This window comes from Festucalex cinctus, chromosome 6, assembly GCF_051991245.1.
Source record: "Festucalex cinctus isolate MCC-2025b chromosome 6, RoL_Fcin_1.0, whole genome shotgun sequence".
Lineage (NCBI taxonomy): Eukaryota > Metazoa > Chordata > Actinopteri > Syngnathiformes > Syngnathidae > Festucalex > Festucalex cinctus.
This window is the reverse complement of record NC_135416.1, coordinates 6230881-6245241: the sequence shown is the minus strand read 5'-3', so window position 1 is coordinate 6245241 and position 14361 is coordinate 6230881. Positions and strand designations below refer to the sequence as shown.

Genomic DNA, 14361 nt, shown 5'->3' with positions numbered 1-14361 from the left:
AGTATGTAACCAAACAAGTATACAAAAGTACACCTTGTCAGATGTGATGCACATCAAAACAAGGTGGCTAAATTTTTTTTTAAATGTCAATGCTAAGATGACATTGTGAGACTTGCGGAGTGTTTTACTTACAAGTGAAGAAGATCTTAAATAACTAATGACTGTTTGTCAGGGTGTCATTAATATGCGGACGCGGAAGGTACGTCTGCTTCAAAATATCAAAACATTAAAATGACAAATGACAAGGCAGACAGCTCTGTTTCTGGTACTCAAACTGTCGAAAAATATTGTTTTTTGATGTTTTTTTTAATGAAATAGATTGATGTAAAAATGTTTTATTAAGCTTCTATAAAGTGACGTTCAAGGGATTCGTCAGTCAACGACTGTATTAAATATTGGATTTGTAGTTTATTTTAGCAGTTCATTTCTCAGTGTCCACAACCCAATGCTCGGTTTCCAACAGTAAAAGTGGTTTGGCAGTTGTACATATAATATTGGCCTCTCGTCTTCTAGGTATTTGCCCTACAAATGCTTCAGTGAACACAATTTCAAAATCTGACCTTTGTGTTGCTTCTCACAAAGCCATCTCACCTGACAATTTTGGGATGACAACAACCCCTCCTCCTGCAATATAATGATCTGGCAGACCAACATCAAATACAACCACGGATGAAAGACAGAGGCCTAGCACCTCCAACACAGCTCCTGTATGTGTCATTACATGCAGCAGCATTCATTAAGTCGAGTATGTGTGGAGAGATAAAGGCCGTCGAAATTGGGGATTTCCCCTGACTGTCTGAACTTGACTTACAGCGCCTTTGAATGTGTGCGCATATTATATATATATATATATATATATATATATATATATATATATATATATATATATATATATATATATACACAAGTGTGCTAGTTAAACAGCATCTATAGTCATTGAAATATAGCTTTGATATGGATGCAGTACTGATTTATGTCCTGAGTTATTATTGCTTGCTCACAACCAGCAACCCCCCAGGCACTCTTTCCTGTAGTGAGTTTTAGGGTGGAAACCACCTGTTTTAAATGATAGTCTGCCCTGATTAAAAGTAGTAGTATAGACCCATATGAAATGCCTGACATTTTGTCTATGTTCAGTCACACTATGGACTTTAAGCCTTCCCTGTGCTTAAGATTGACCACACATTTCAGGGGGGAAAAAAACACTTATAAAGACACCTATATAATTAATGCCACAAATGAGGGGTAGCAAAGAGGAAAAATGTGAAACAGGACTTACTGTGACTTGGGAACATGGTACACGCATCTCTGTCCTGGTTTCTCAATGTCAACATTGATAACGCACATCAGTGAACCTCTGCCTGTTCGCGGTTCACTATTCACAAATTCTATCCTCTGCTATTTGCTGACAATATCTCATACTGTAGCTTTTGAGTGTCTTTATTTTTTTCCCCTGTCTTCTGTAATGCAGGAAAGATGCTGCCAAAGCTCTGACTAATCGGAAACCAGTAATTGCCGTCAAGGATGTAAGTTGAAGTGTCAAGCTTGCTCTACTCAACTCAATTTTATTTATACTGTATACACGTAGGCAATATTGTGACCCGTTTTGGGCTTTTTGATGGTTCTGACCAAGCCATTTCAAAATAAGATACTGCCTATGGATTAAAAACAACAATATATGAAACAAAGTGTTGTACATGAACAATGCAAATGGAACACAAGACAATTTAACATAATTTAGAAACAATAATTCTTATTACATAACAATTGGTATTTTTATTCTAGCCAGGGCTCGGTCGCTATCCCCTGCAAGTAGGTGTTTACTGAAAAATAAAAATAAATAAATAAATAAATAAAGAAACTAATTAATTAATTAATTAATTAATTAATAATAATAATAATAATAATAATAATAATAATAATAATAATACACCAGAATAGGTCAGCTCACCAACCAAGCACAAGTGGGCACATGTCCCTGACTCATTCTCAAAATTATTCAGATTCTATAATTTTATTGTTTTAAGATTTACTATTAACAATACTTAACTTATGTGTGGTAGGTAAGAACGTTAAAATGCTACTTTTGAAATATGTTTCGCCAGTTAGGTTGAGTTTCTGTCCAATGATACGGACAGTTTGCCCCGGAAAAAATATTCAACTAGGGATCAGCACTATGGTGACGTCAGACGGCGCAAACAATAGAAGAAGGGGTTGCGAAGTGTTTTCCGAGCGCTAACAGCAACAGATCAACCAGCAAGAAAAACACCCAGGCTACTTCCTGGTAGTATAATACCACAGTAGCACTTTCGGCCATGCACACAGCCTGCAGTAAACACCAAGAAAAACGAGTACAATGTGAAAAGGCTTTTAGTCCCACCTTTGCTTTGTTAACGGGTTCTATGAGTTACATATCATGAACAGTATACAAGTCCACTATTGTTACTTCAGATCTGCAGTGAAAACGTTGTTTGTCCCCCATCTATTGTTTCACAGCTATCTCAACACCCACTCAGCAGAACGGAGGAACGCGGCAAAGATCTGCGATACTGCCACAGATAGAAGCAGCACTGCCACAGATTCCATTAAGCTTCAAATTAAAGCAGGCACATCAAAGGGCGCACAAAAAGGCAGCATGGAAATGTGACAGGGCAAAGGGGTAACGAAAATGAGCAATGGGAGCAAAAAGAAGAGTCTAATTTGCGCAATCCCCAAAACGACACCGACCCTAATCCAAATCAATATGTGTGAGGGTAAGAGTATTGTTACAATGCTGGTGTGGAACTTATTAGCCGAAGATGAAAGCATCAAAGTGGCCGGCGAGATTAATTTACATCTTTTAAAAAGCACAAGAAAAAAAAAAAAAAAAAAAATTTGACGCCGCTCGTGTACATTTTTTTGCAGACCACATTTGAACAGGGATGCATTACCAAAGCCGAGGTTTGGACGACACCTGACTGACAGCTCAAAAGACTGTTTTCTTCAGCAGCCAAAGCAAATAAATTAATTACAAAAACATCAGTGAAATCACTTGACAACATTTTGACAGCAGCTACAACGCACTCCAGTTTGTCTAGACACTAGTACATCCAGTTCCATTTCATGTACGCTCAATCCAAAGCATTCTGTCAGTATCCGACAGGCTTTATCTCCGGAAGAGACCACTTGGGATCATATTGTCTCTGCAGATAATCGCTATTTATTTTGCTGTCCAGGGTGGAAAATTTGCAAGCAATCCCCCTGAGAGGTTTCTGTGAGTGTTTTATCACGTAGAGGATATTGAAGTATGATTAGTGAGTGGGAAAGACTTGGGGTGATGCTGTCTGCCTAAGTCCCAAAGCTTGTCCACGAGCTGTTCAAACAACGCCCAGGGAGCTGTGTAGCATTCTCTAAAGTACCTTTCTTCACTTTTGTTTTTTCTTCCCGAAATCCAGATGAAGGGCAAAGAGGGGTATCGGGCAGGAGGAGAGGAGTGCTTGTGTGCGAGTGTGTGTCTGCCTGATTGCATCGCCACACAAGCGTGCCTTCAAAGCCTTCCCCTCCTCTCCGCCCAGTTTGACCAGATAAGGGCCCCCCCCCCTCACAGTGCGGTTCAGTTAGGGGACAGGAAGAAACAGAGGGGTCATCGGTAGTCCCATCTGCTCCCTGTGTACAACAAATACTGTAGTGTACATCAACAAGCTGATGCACAATCCAAACATATTGCTCTGATTGATCTGTGAGCTATATACTGAAGCACATATGGTGCACTTGTTTATTTGGCCGCTCGTCTAAATTTCACAAGGACAGTAATTGAGTCTGTGTGTTGGTACTCTTCGGTTGGATTTACACCACATGTGTCAAGTGACAACTCCCATTTTTTAATCACAATTGGCACTACCGTTACTCTCCTATATCTCGTTTCATTTACTGCTGTCCCACTACATTGTCTCACTGGTGGCAACCTGGGCACATCCGAATACAACTTTATCTGCAAGTAACAATTCTAAAAACCGAAGGACAGGTTTTAAATAAGCATTCTAGCTCCACTGACTTCACACTGCCACAACATAAAAAACTACTTGCACACTCCCGCAACCTCTGACTACTTTCCCCAACCTCTTAGACGAAACATCAAGCCGTGTCAGCACCTGCTGCAGCGGTCATATCGAGTTGCACACAGGCATCCACGCTCACGCCTCGAGGCGGCTCACTAAAGCAGCATTTTATCTTCTTTCAACACTTGTTTGTGACATTTTTCTCTTGCACAGGTTTTTTTGGGTTTCTCTGGGTAAAGATTACAATGTACTCCAAATGTGGAGTACATTGCTAACTCATAAAATATTCAGATGGATCTATGCTTAAGTAGTTCAATTGATGAGTTACTTCCAGTTTTTTGCTACTGCAGAACGTCTTCCAAATGACTTTGTCTGAAAAGGTGTTTTCCATTTTTTTGCCTGAAGGGGTTTGCTTCTAGACTGGGAGGACAACGCACAAGCAGATATCAACCACAAAATGACAAGTACATCAGCGGTTCTAACAATCTAATGAATGAATGAATGCTTTACTTTCCAAGACAACAAAGGAGGGAGCTAGATACAGGCACTGTGCTGTGTCATGAAACCGAATAACTAAGTGATGAGTCAGTTTCAATGCAAACATGGGCTGCAGTAACAGTCTACGGTGAGTGAAACTGCCATGTGGGGGCTTGTCAGTGAGCCAAAGAAAGCAGAATCCGCTTAGTTTAACAGAGAGTGAAAATTTACACAATAGCAGCCCTAATACCTGGTCAAACAAACCCGAGATGGATGACATCCAGACAATAGAGTGTGAGGACTGAGTATAATCATGTGGCTGCGGCTGACTAGTCATCTTTTTGGGTGAGGCTTTTCCCAGTAATCATACAGTACTGTATTTTGTTGGGAGAACTCCGCTTTGTATTAGAGCCGATGAGAAACAAATGGGTTGAGCGTGTCTGCTCAGATTTGAGGAACTCCCTAATTTATATCTACAGCCTTCAGTAGGCAAGAGACAAGTTTACCTCGGAAGGCCTCCAATTTGCTTTGGTGTGGCAGGATAATAACAAGGAAGGTTGGAAGTCCCCGATCTGTCTCCTCATGGTACGGGAATGTGAATCCACAAGAATGACAAGGCGATATTATATACTCCACCACAAGGTGCACAGGTCTGACACATTGACTGGAGCTAGTCATATCACTGTAACGGAGACTGGGAGAGGAAGCGAATCAAAGGGGAGAAACTGGGAGACCACATACAGAATGGAACAATGTGGCTCTTTCAGTTAGGCTTGATGACAGTGAAAAGAAAGAGGACGGATGAAGGTGAAATGTCAGTGTTACAATCCTGAGAGATGTTGCAAACAAAGTTAAGAAAGTATAACGAAAATGAATCAGTGGGTAGTTATTGATGCTACAACGTCCTGTGGTTGTTGACAACAATGGTGCGTATGGTTAAATGGTGGGGCATTCAACTCACGACCCTGCAACACAGACTTCAAAAGGCATTCTTTCATCATTGCTAATCTTTGAAACATAAACAGGGAGAGCATCCCACACGGCCGTTCTCCGGCTGAAGGGTGGCCCTCCCATGATGGGAGATGACACTTTATGCAGTACCGGACAACTGACCTTGGGAATTGGGAAAGAAGAACGCCTTCCTGCTATCAATTCAAATCTTTTGTGTCAAGATACTCGCGTTGCGGCGCACGAAGCACAAAAAGCGAGATGGGGCTGCTATCTTTGCTGGCAATCAGTTTTATTCAATTTGTTTGTGTTTTCAGGGAGCTTCTGAGAATGTGTGTGTGTGTGTGTGTGTGGGGGGGGTTATTTCTGGAAGGGATGTGTGTATATATTACTGCACTGCTAGGTTAATCAGGCTACGAATCAGGGTGTGACTTAGTAAATAGCTTCATTCAAAATAATTCTTGACCTACCACAATGTGTTTTTATTTTATTTTATTTAAAAAGTACTCAGGGAAGGGAAGTAAGTCTGGGCTTCCCTGCTAAAGCTGCTGCCCCTGCGACCCGACCCCGGATAAGCGGTCGGTGGGTCGGTGGGTCGGTGGGTTGGATGGATGGGTGGATGGATGGATGGATGGATGGATAAAATGTCCTATAATGTCCGGTATAGCCTTGTTTGCACCTAGGAAAAGCTTGGTTCAATTCATCATTCATTGAGTGTGTTCAGATGGTATGATGGTTTGCATTGGAATTTCTTTTAAATTGGACAGGAAAGCACTGAATTAGATGGGTATGGTTGTTGGTTTTGACACGGTAAGGTAGCACTCTGCATGAATGTCTTAGGACTAAGGTAAGAGCAGCTGACACACGACTGCACAGCACCGCGTATTCGCTAAAGCCGTTTTTGGGGGGTGGGGGGGTATTTGAAAAGATAAGGCCAGTGAGCTAATGCAGACATACTGCCGTAATCCATTTTTTTACCCCCCACTCCAGCAGCTTCCCTGTGCTTCTGCTGCATATCTGTGACAGATTAGGGCAGATCACTGAGGATTACCTCGACCAGACACAGCCTCTACACGCTGGCCATGGACACCCCATACTTTACCCCCTGACTCAGAAGGGGGGAAAGTAAAGGGTCCATTTGAATTTCAAATTGAATAGATGAAAACATTGACAGTCAGTTGGAAAGTGTGATATGTACAATTAAAAGTATATCCTCACGCCACAAGGGGGTTAACCTGTCAGTCCTTTGGGATGTTGCTGCAGACTGAATATAGGTCAGGTCTTGTTTTCATTGCTATCTGCCTTTGATTGCAGGATAAAAAGGTGCCTACATCCTGCTGCTAATGATCACTTCTTTCTTAAAAAAACAAAACAAAACAGGGGCAGCGCTCTGTAGCCATAGCCAAATATCAGAGGAAGAGAAATCATTACTGTATGCCTTTGTTCTGTTCTCAAAATCGTCTCCAATTTAGCACTGTCTACTGGCCACTTGTGGTATGACACATCTTTGGGCGTGTGTGTCATGTGGGGGGATCCTATGGGAGGGGGTGGGGGGGGGGGGGATTCAGCATTCAGTTAAGAGGGTTTAATCTCACAGATTTGATGCAAGCATGAGATAAAGTGAACGTGATGGCTTGCCACTCTCAAATGATGCTTTTGATCATTTTTTAAAGGGAAACTTTTTACATTTGAAATTAATTTAAAAGGACTGAAACTTTTGGTCCAACTTTCACAGAGTTGATCAGATCAGATCCGGAGAGGATATTTGACGCACATCCATCAGAATAGACCTAGAATAAATCAGCAACAGCCTTCATCTTAATTCAGATACAGCACTTCATGGCAGACGTTTTTGATCAAATACAGTCTATGCATATAAGTCTTTTCCTATAGAAAAAACGACGAAACAGACATCACAATCAATTCCAGGGTCATACTGTCACCATGGTAGAACTTTTAGTTGTAACCTCATCCATTATGGCAGTACATACTATTTGAATAAATTGAATAAAGCAAACAAAAAATCCTTTCAAGCTTGCTGAGCTGAGTCCTCAAGAGATATGGTCTATTCTCATTGCAGTCATGCAAAAGTTTGACAAAAATTTTGGACAGAATTTTGGTATACGACCGAGGTATTCGAGGTCCACTGTATCAACAAAGCGTCATTAATGTTTATGATCATTTTTTGTTATCAAGTCTTTCTTTTGGTGCTTTAGATCCGCTCTCTATAACTCATTTTAGGTTACTTAAATGGGGAGTCGAAGATTTATATGTAGTTGACCTGTGCTGAACTGATTTATTGGCACAAAGAAGCCCTGACAGACTCTTTCATTTGAGCGTGAATACCTGGGAGGTAAGGTGTGTGTGCTTGTGTGTGTACATATATGAGAGCGAGAGTGATGGAGCAGGTGTACAAGAGAGGGGGTGGTGTGTGTGTTTGTGCATGCTTGCAGGCGTGGGGTGGGGTCGTGGACTGAGACCCCACCTGGTCTCCCAACAAGCGGGGACCCGGCTGGGGGACACTACATAATGCTCACTACAAAGGGGCCGAGGCGTGGCGAGGTGCACGGACGGCATAACAGCGCCAAAGTCCCATTGTTCTGTCCCCGTTTCATCTCTCCTCCTCCTCTCCAAATATTTGGAGGAACGCTCTGAATAACATGCTGGTACTGAGACTATTGCGCAGTGTATATTGTTGAAAGGAACTCTGGCAGTCGCAGTTTTTGGCTCTTCAAAGACACTCGCTTTGTTTTGTTTGGGTTTTGTTTGCTCCTGTATTGAATTGTGTACCGGGATTTCGTGGATATCTCATTGTTCCAGGATTTGGGATTGTTGGACAGCTGAGCGCCCACTGGCTCATTTATTTTTATTGCATCATGTGACTCATTGTAATTGCAGCACGCTGGCTGAAATGAGGCAAAGATAAGAACGCCTGGTTCCAGTTTCCCACTGTCACTGCTGTTTGTGAGGGACTTTTCTGCTATCATTCATGACGATTTAATACCTCAATGAAGTTAATACAATGGGCTTCTCAGTTTGTAACCGACTTGCGACATTTCAAAGTTATGGTCGTCACAAGAAACACAAGACGGCTCAAATACAGCTGTACCGTGAACCCCTAACTATTTGCGATTCACTATTCACATATACACCTATTCACAGCTATAAGCACGTTTTTGTGCTCTTTTTCTAACACTGTAAGATACTACAAGATGTAATGTATGGACAATATTTACCGCAGCGTTGCTCTACTGAGGGTTTGTGTTTAAAAATAAATAAATAAATAAACTCGAACTAGCAAACAACGGAAGTGTCATTATTGCTTCACAATTGCTCTACAGGGTGCGAATGCGGCATACGTGCATGCAGTTTTTCCCCATCAATAATTTATTTTTAAGGGTTATCGGTACTCGAGTTTGAAATTGTATTGATGTTCTGAAAGATTATCATTTGTGGTAAATTTATGGTTTAAACTACTAATGTAGGCAATTATAAACATTTTGGGGGAGGTGTCAATTGCTTGCATTTTTCACTATTCGGGGTGGGCTTTGGTCACTGCTGTAAGGACTTTTCTACTTACTGTTTTTCATTTAACTCTTTAAATTTATGGTGTAGAACAGTGAAGTTATTGCATACAAATTAGAGCAATGTCGCTGACGTAGGAATGGTACTCTATTATAAACCGAGGAACCTCAATAGTACAACAATCAAACCCAACCTTAGAGTTCAGGAGTTAATCATGTCATTACAGGGGGGATGAGCATGAATCTCTGCATTTCAGCATCATGTTATAGGCCCGTTTGATGGTCCTTTCCTTGGGACCCCAATAGTGATTGGGCCCTGAGGGTGCCTCGCAGCACGGCCCTGTTGCCCAGGTCTGAGTGACAGCTCTAATTAAGCTTGCCATCACAGGGCAAGGGACCACTCCGGAGCAGGCGAGGCGGGAACTTCAATCGGCTTACGTGACGTCTGAGCAGTTTTCATTTCTCGGCAGTGTGGAGGGGGTGGAAAAAAAAGGGGAGTACCCTATGGGAGAAATGCAACCCCAGTCTGCCTTTGAATACTTCTCCATTTACCGCATGTCCCTTCTCTGTGTTGGTAAGAAGAGAGATGTTGGTGGAGGGGGGTGGAGTTAAATGTTTCATAAGCAAAAAGAGTAAAATGCAGTAAGATCCTTCTACTGGATTGGATCATAATTATGAATACAGATTTTGTCATATAAGATGGCTCTGGCAGTTTGTTAACAACTATAGTTGCTTTTCAATGTTTGCAAGTCAGAAAAGTTTGGATGATAAAGAGCAGCCTGCTGGGGATAATTTTAGCTGTTTACAAGGTATCACCCACACTCAGACCAGAATAGACGATTAACATGAACATCAGTTGTGCACCCTTTGCAGCTATGACATCCATCATTTCGGAGCGTGTCTGCAGGATTCCTTGGTCCATTCATCTAGTGGAACATTGTAGGTCAGAAGTCACTAAGTGGCCTGAAAAAGCATTTCAATGACCGTTTCCGTTCAAGTTCATCCCACAGGTGTTTGATGGCGGTTGAGGTCATCCAAGCAATTCTTGATGGATCATGCTTCGTGTGTTGGAAACAGAAAGCGGTCTTCCACTAAAGGTTCCTACAAAATTAGATATAGGAATAGAATTGTCCAAAATTATTTGGTCTAGTGAGGAAGTGTGGGGAAAATTGGAGTGCAGTCTAACCACTTGTTAGATAGCAAAATGATTTAAGAGGTATGTAACGTTCTGTTGTCTTGTCGTCTGGCCTCGTGGATTCTGTTTGAGCCCAAGGTGTTTCACTGCTTTCTGCTGTTCTGATTCAGCAGCCTGTCATATGGTGAAAAAAATCCAAGTGCATCACAATCCACATGAAATCAATCTCTTCTCTTACTGGTCAGCAACAATGTAAGGAGAAAGTAGATTGTACGTACACAGAAACAGCTCTATAACGTATACAAACACTATGCTAACTTACAGAAAATCTAATACGGCACAGTTACAGTAAATGCAAATCAAAGGGAAATTTTAGGAAATTAGTCTCCTTGACTCAAAAGAGGCGCAGTGCTATAAGACAAGCTAACTGCACACATGCTAATAAACCGAAGACATGTTTAGTAAAGCTAGGTTCTTGTTTGTTTCTATGCTACTGTAGTGATTTCACCATTATACTGTAGGGTCTTACCTCAATCGACAATTGAATCAAAAATCGATCACTCAGCAAAACCTTGCTTGTGTGAACATTCTCCAAAAGTGGTCTTAGCATGTTTGATAGGGTTTCATAGTTTATTAACATGTCTGGCCAAGTGCCAACTGTATTAAACACTAAAAAAGGGGAAGTTATACACTATAGTGTATAAGAAATTCACATTAACTTAAGCTACTAAAATGTGCATGTAAAGAAACTAACTACAAGTACCTTGCAAATGTAATGAGCCATCTTGAAGTTGGAGACACTCGCAGTTCTTGAGAGTTGAAAATTCTTGGGTCCATTTGCTTGACTGCAATTACGCTTCCTGAACAAATTAGCTTTAACTCGCTCACAAGATACCAGTATCTCTTTCATACACGTTCCTTCAGCCGAGTGGAGGCGCAACGAAGAGCAGCCAAACCTCAGAAGACTCATTGCCACTTTGTTCTATTATTCACCATCTCTGGCTTCAGAAATCTCTGGCATCTCTATGGGGTTGCATTCAAGATCCTGACGGCAAGACTCGCGTGCCGCCGGGAGCCTGTTTACGCCCTGGCTTGGACCGCACAGCCCACTGGAGTGTAAAACTACTCCCTTCGCTTCCATGCGCATCATGAGTGGCATCAAAAATAAATCAAAACCAGACTAACGCAAGTGCCGTTTGTTAATCGCATGTTCTCTGGTGCGTTTTTGGAAACTTTTTACTAAATAAGGCAGTGACATTTTTGTGGGCAGCCTTTCTTAAATCTGTGACTCACACAAACAAATGACTCGACTGCTTTTTTGTTCTTCTAATTCAGCATGTGTCTATTGGTCGTCACCAGCATGACATGCTCAGAATGCTCATTTGTACCCGCATAAATAGTCGTTTGAAAGATAAAAGCAAACATGTTTGTTTTTTTGTTTGTGTTTTTTAAGCTGGCCTCGGTTCCCCAAAGGCATTTAGAGCACTTTGGTAATAAGGCGCAGGGTTTAGTAGTAGCGGGGAAGAGCAGAGGATGCTTTGATGTACTCTTAGATGAAGTGAAGTCTACAGCGATGTCTACAAAAATACATGCAGCTAGACTAGACTAGACGGGCCCCTCTCAGCTGGCCCGTCCTCTCTGGTCCCAAGCCAGCATGAAAGACAGCAGCGGGAGGGCTTGTATGGACCTTGTCGACAGCTTTGCATAAACATTCCCCCCCGTAGAAACGCCAACCAGGGAGACTGATTTTTTTTCATGATCATGTCTTTCCGAAGTCAGAAATTTCCCTCAACACAACCCAAACTAAACTTTTTGAAGATTATTCTTTGATACTCTGCTCGTTTCAAAGAGATTTAGCAAGAAGGCATCAATCTGAAGAATAAACGCTGCACCAGTGACTTGACATGGTGTCAGTGTTTGACTCAAGTTTGTATAGGGTTTTTTTTTTTTTTTTGTATTACAATTCTAGCTTTCAGTAGAATTTAAAAAAAAAAGCCATTGCATTTTGTATCTTAAATATATAATGATGTAGGTAAATTTGGTAGGGAAATCTAATTTTCCTGACTATAAAGACATTTTGGTTTCAAATCTCAACTTGAGCCTTCCTGTGGGAGTTTGCTTGCTCTCCGCCTGCTTGCATGGGTTTTCTGAGGGCACTCCAACATGCTCTCAAAGTTGAAATAAATCCATATTAAGTTAATTGTAGTCTCTAATCTGCCCATAGGTGTGAATGTGAGTGTGCATGGTTGTTTGTTCACTGTATATTTATCCTGCATATTTATTCCAGAAAGGACTGTCGCGCTCCAGATAAAGCAGTTGATGAGGAGATGCTGACCTCTACTGGCCAGCTGAGTGATGCTTCAGGAGCAACAAGCACCACTGTACTCCTCGTGCATTAAATATTAAAATGGCAAATTAATTTAAACATAGAAACAAACACACATTTTGACAAATATTGTCATCAGGCTTTTTTTTTCCCAACTTAAGACATGCTGATGGACTTGGACGTTACCTGAACTTTTTGTTAGACAAAGCTGTCTATTCTCTATATTGTATGTCTAAAATTAAAAGAAAAATCAACATGTTTCAAATTTGAAGTTATTTTAACAATCATGCTAAATAGCATTTAACAAAGCTAAGAGTTGGGGATGGTGTATATATAAATTTTTCATTTTAACGCCAAGATTTCCCCTTTTACTGCAAATTAATATTGACTCCAAATATTAGTTAGCGGCCTCCTTGACTACCAATACAAACATGAGCATTTCGCTCTTTTGACCAAATTGACATTACACAGTATCATTCGCTAACACTCGAAAAGGAACTCATGACCCGTTGCTACATTGACGATCCATCCGGATGCAGATAAAAGCTCGTCTCCAACGCCCTGCTCTTCAAGACAGATGCCCAATTAACACAGCGGGTCCAAGCTGTGTGAATTATATATGGATTAATTATTAATAAATAATAACAAAGAAGCTCATGGGAGACACGGCCTGGTCAATTAGGAGCGAAATGAAGGCGAGCAACTCAGCAGCTGATCACATACGAATCTTATCATTATCAGCGTCCTGCCACGGACAATTACCTCAGCGCCGCCTACATCCGCCACTTCAAACAGAAGATGATCCTGCATGCTTCCACACATTTTATTACTTCTGTTCCATTAACACACACACACACACACCCTCCACTACAGCATACAATTATACACATGAGTAAGAGACAATCATCAAAGATAGCAAAAATATTAAAAACACAAAATGTATTCCTCAATCTATGAAGCAATTTATTCATTGAGACATCTACCCTTTGGCTTTAGTGCTAGTGCTTGAATGTGGCTCTGGATCTTCACCAAGCATAGCTTTTGATTGATGGTAAAAACACCCTGGTGTGATGAAAAGCAACCGCATTCCGATTTCACAATCTGGTAAGATTCAGATTGTCTTGCTTGTTATGTTGGATACTGGCTATCCTGTACATAATATTAACTTTAAAAGCCAGCTATTTTTTTCAATGTTGGAGTTTCTTCAATACTTACCCATGAGCACAAGGTGGCAGCATAAGCACAAATTCCTATTGCTGAGGCTGTACTATCAAAATTTCTTTCAAGCTGTCAAGGCCAAATAAATGGCACTAACCTAAACAACATAAAATAATAATCCAACTGCATCAATTTTTTGATGTAATTAAATGAACAGCAAGAAATGCTAACTAAGCTGACTGGGCTATATTAGCGCAACCAACGCAGCCTTCTTCAAACAGATCATGGCAAATGAGGAGAATAAATCTGACATCCTGTCTGAAATTCAATAAAGAGTCAGCCTCTGTGAGAGCCAGTTGCTTGTGACGCCCATGCTTTTTAAGTTTAGTCAATGAATAGTTTGTCTACGAATGAAGAAATGATGACCAGTGAGCACCGAAAAAGGGGGAAAATGTAACCTGCTTGCCTTCGTATATCGATCGCATCCAGCCTTTCCCAGACTTCTCTGTGGGAGTATTGATGACTCGGCAGTCTGGCTGGCTGCACTTCTTTGCTCTGTATGGGAACAGGCACAGGCAGTTAGACAAATGTTCACAGTATATCATATCCAAACAGTTATTCATTTGCAGACTGATTGGTTTCCAGAGTGTGACCGTTCCCCTCCCCGCCTGCATTTACGTTGGCATTGCTAATTACAACGTCTGCTATTTGGTGACACGGCACTCCGGAGTGATTGACATTAGCAAATTAATCATC

The 14361-nt window shown here is 41.2% G+C and overlaps 1 protein-coding gene across 3 annotated transcripts in view; it reads right to left on the bottom strand.

The window, feature by feature from the left end:
• lef1 (lymphoid enhancer-binding factor 1) overlaps positions 1-14361 on the bottom strand; it is a 98161-nt gene that overhangs the window by 81659 nt on the left and 2141 nt on the right. For all 3 annotated transcript variants that reach the window (XM_077523511.1, XM_077523513.1, XM_077523512.1), the window contains exon 2: positions 14072-14160. The gene's annotated coding sequence lies outside the window, so the exon portion shown is untranslated. The remainder of the gene's footprint in view (positions 1-14071; positions 14161-14361) is intronic.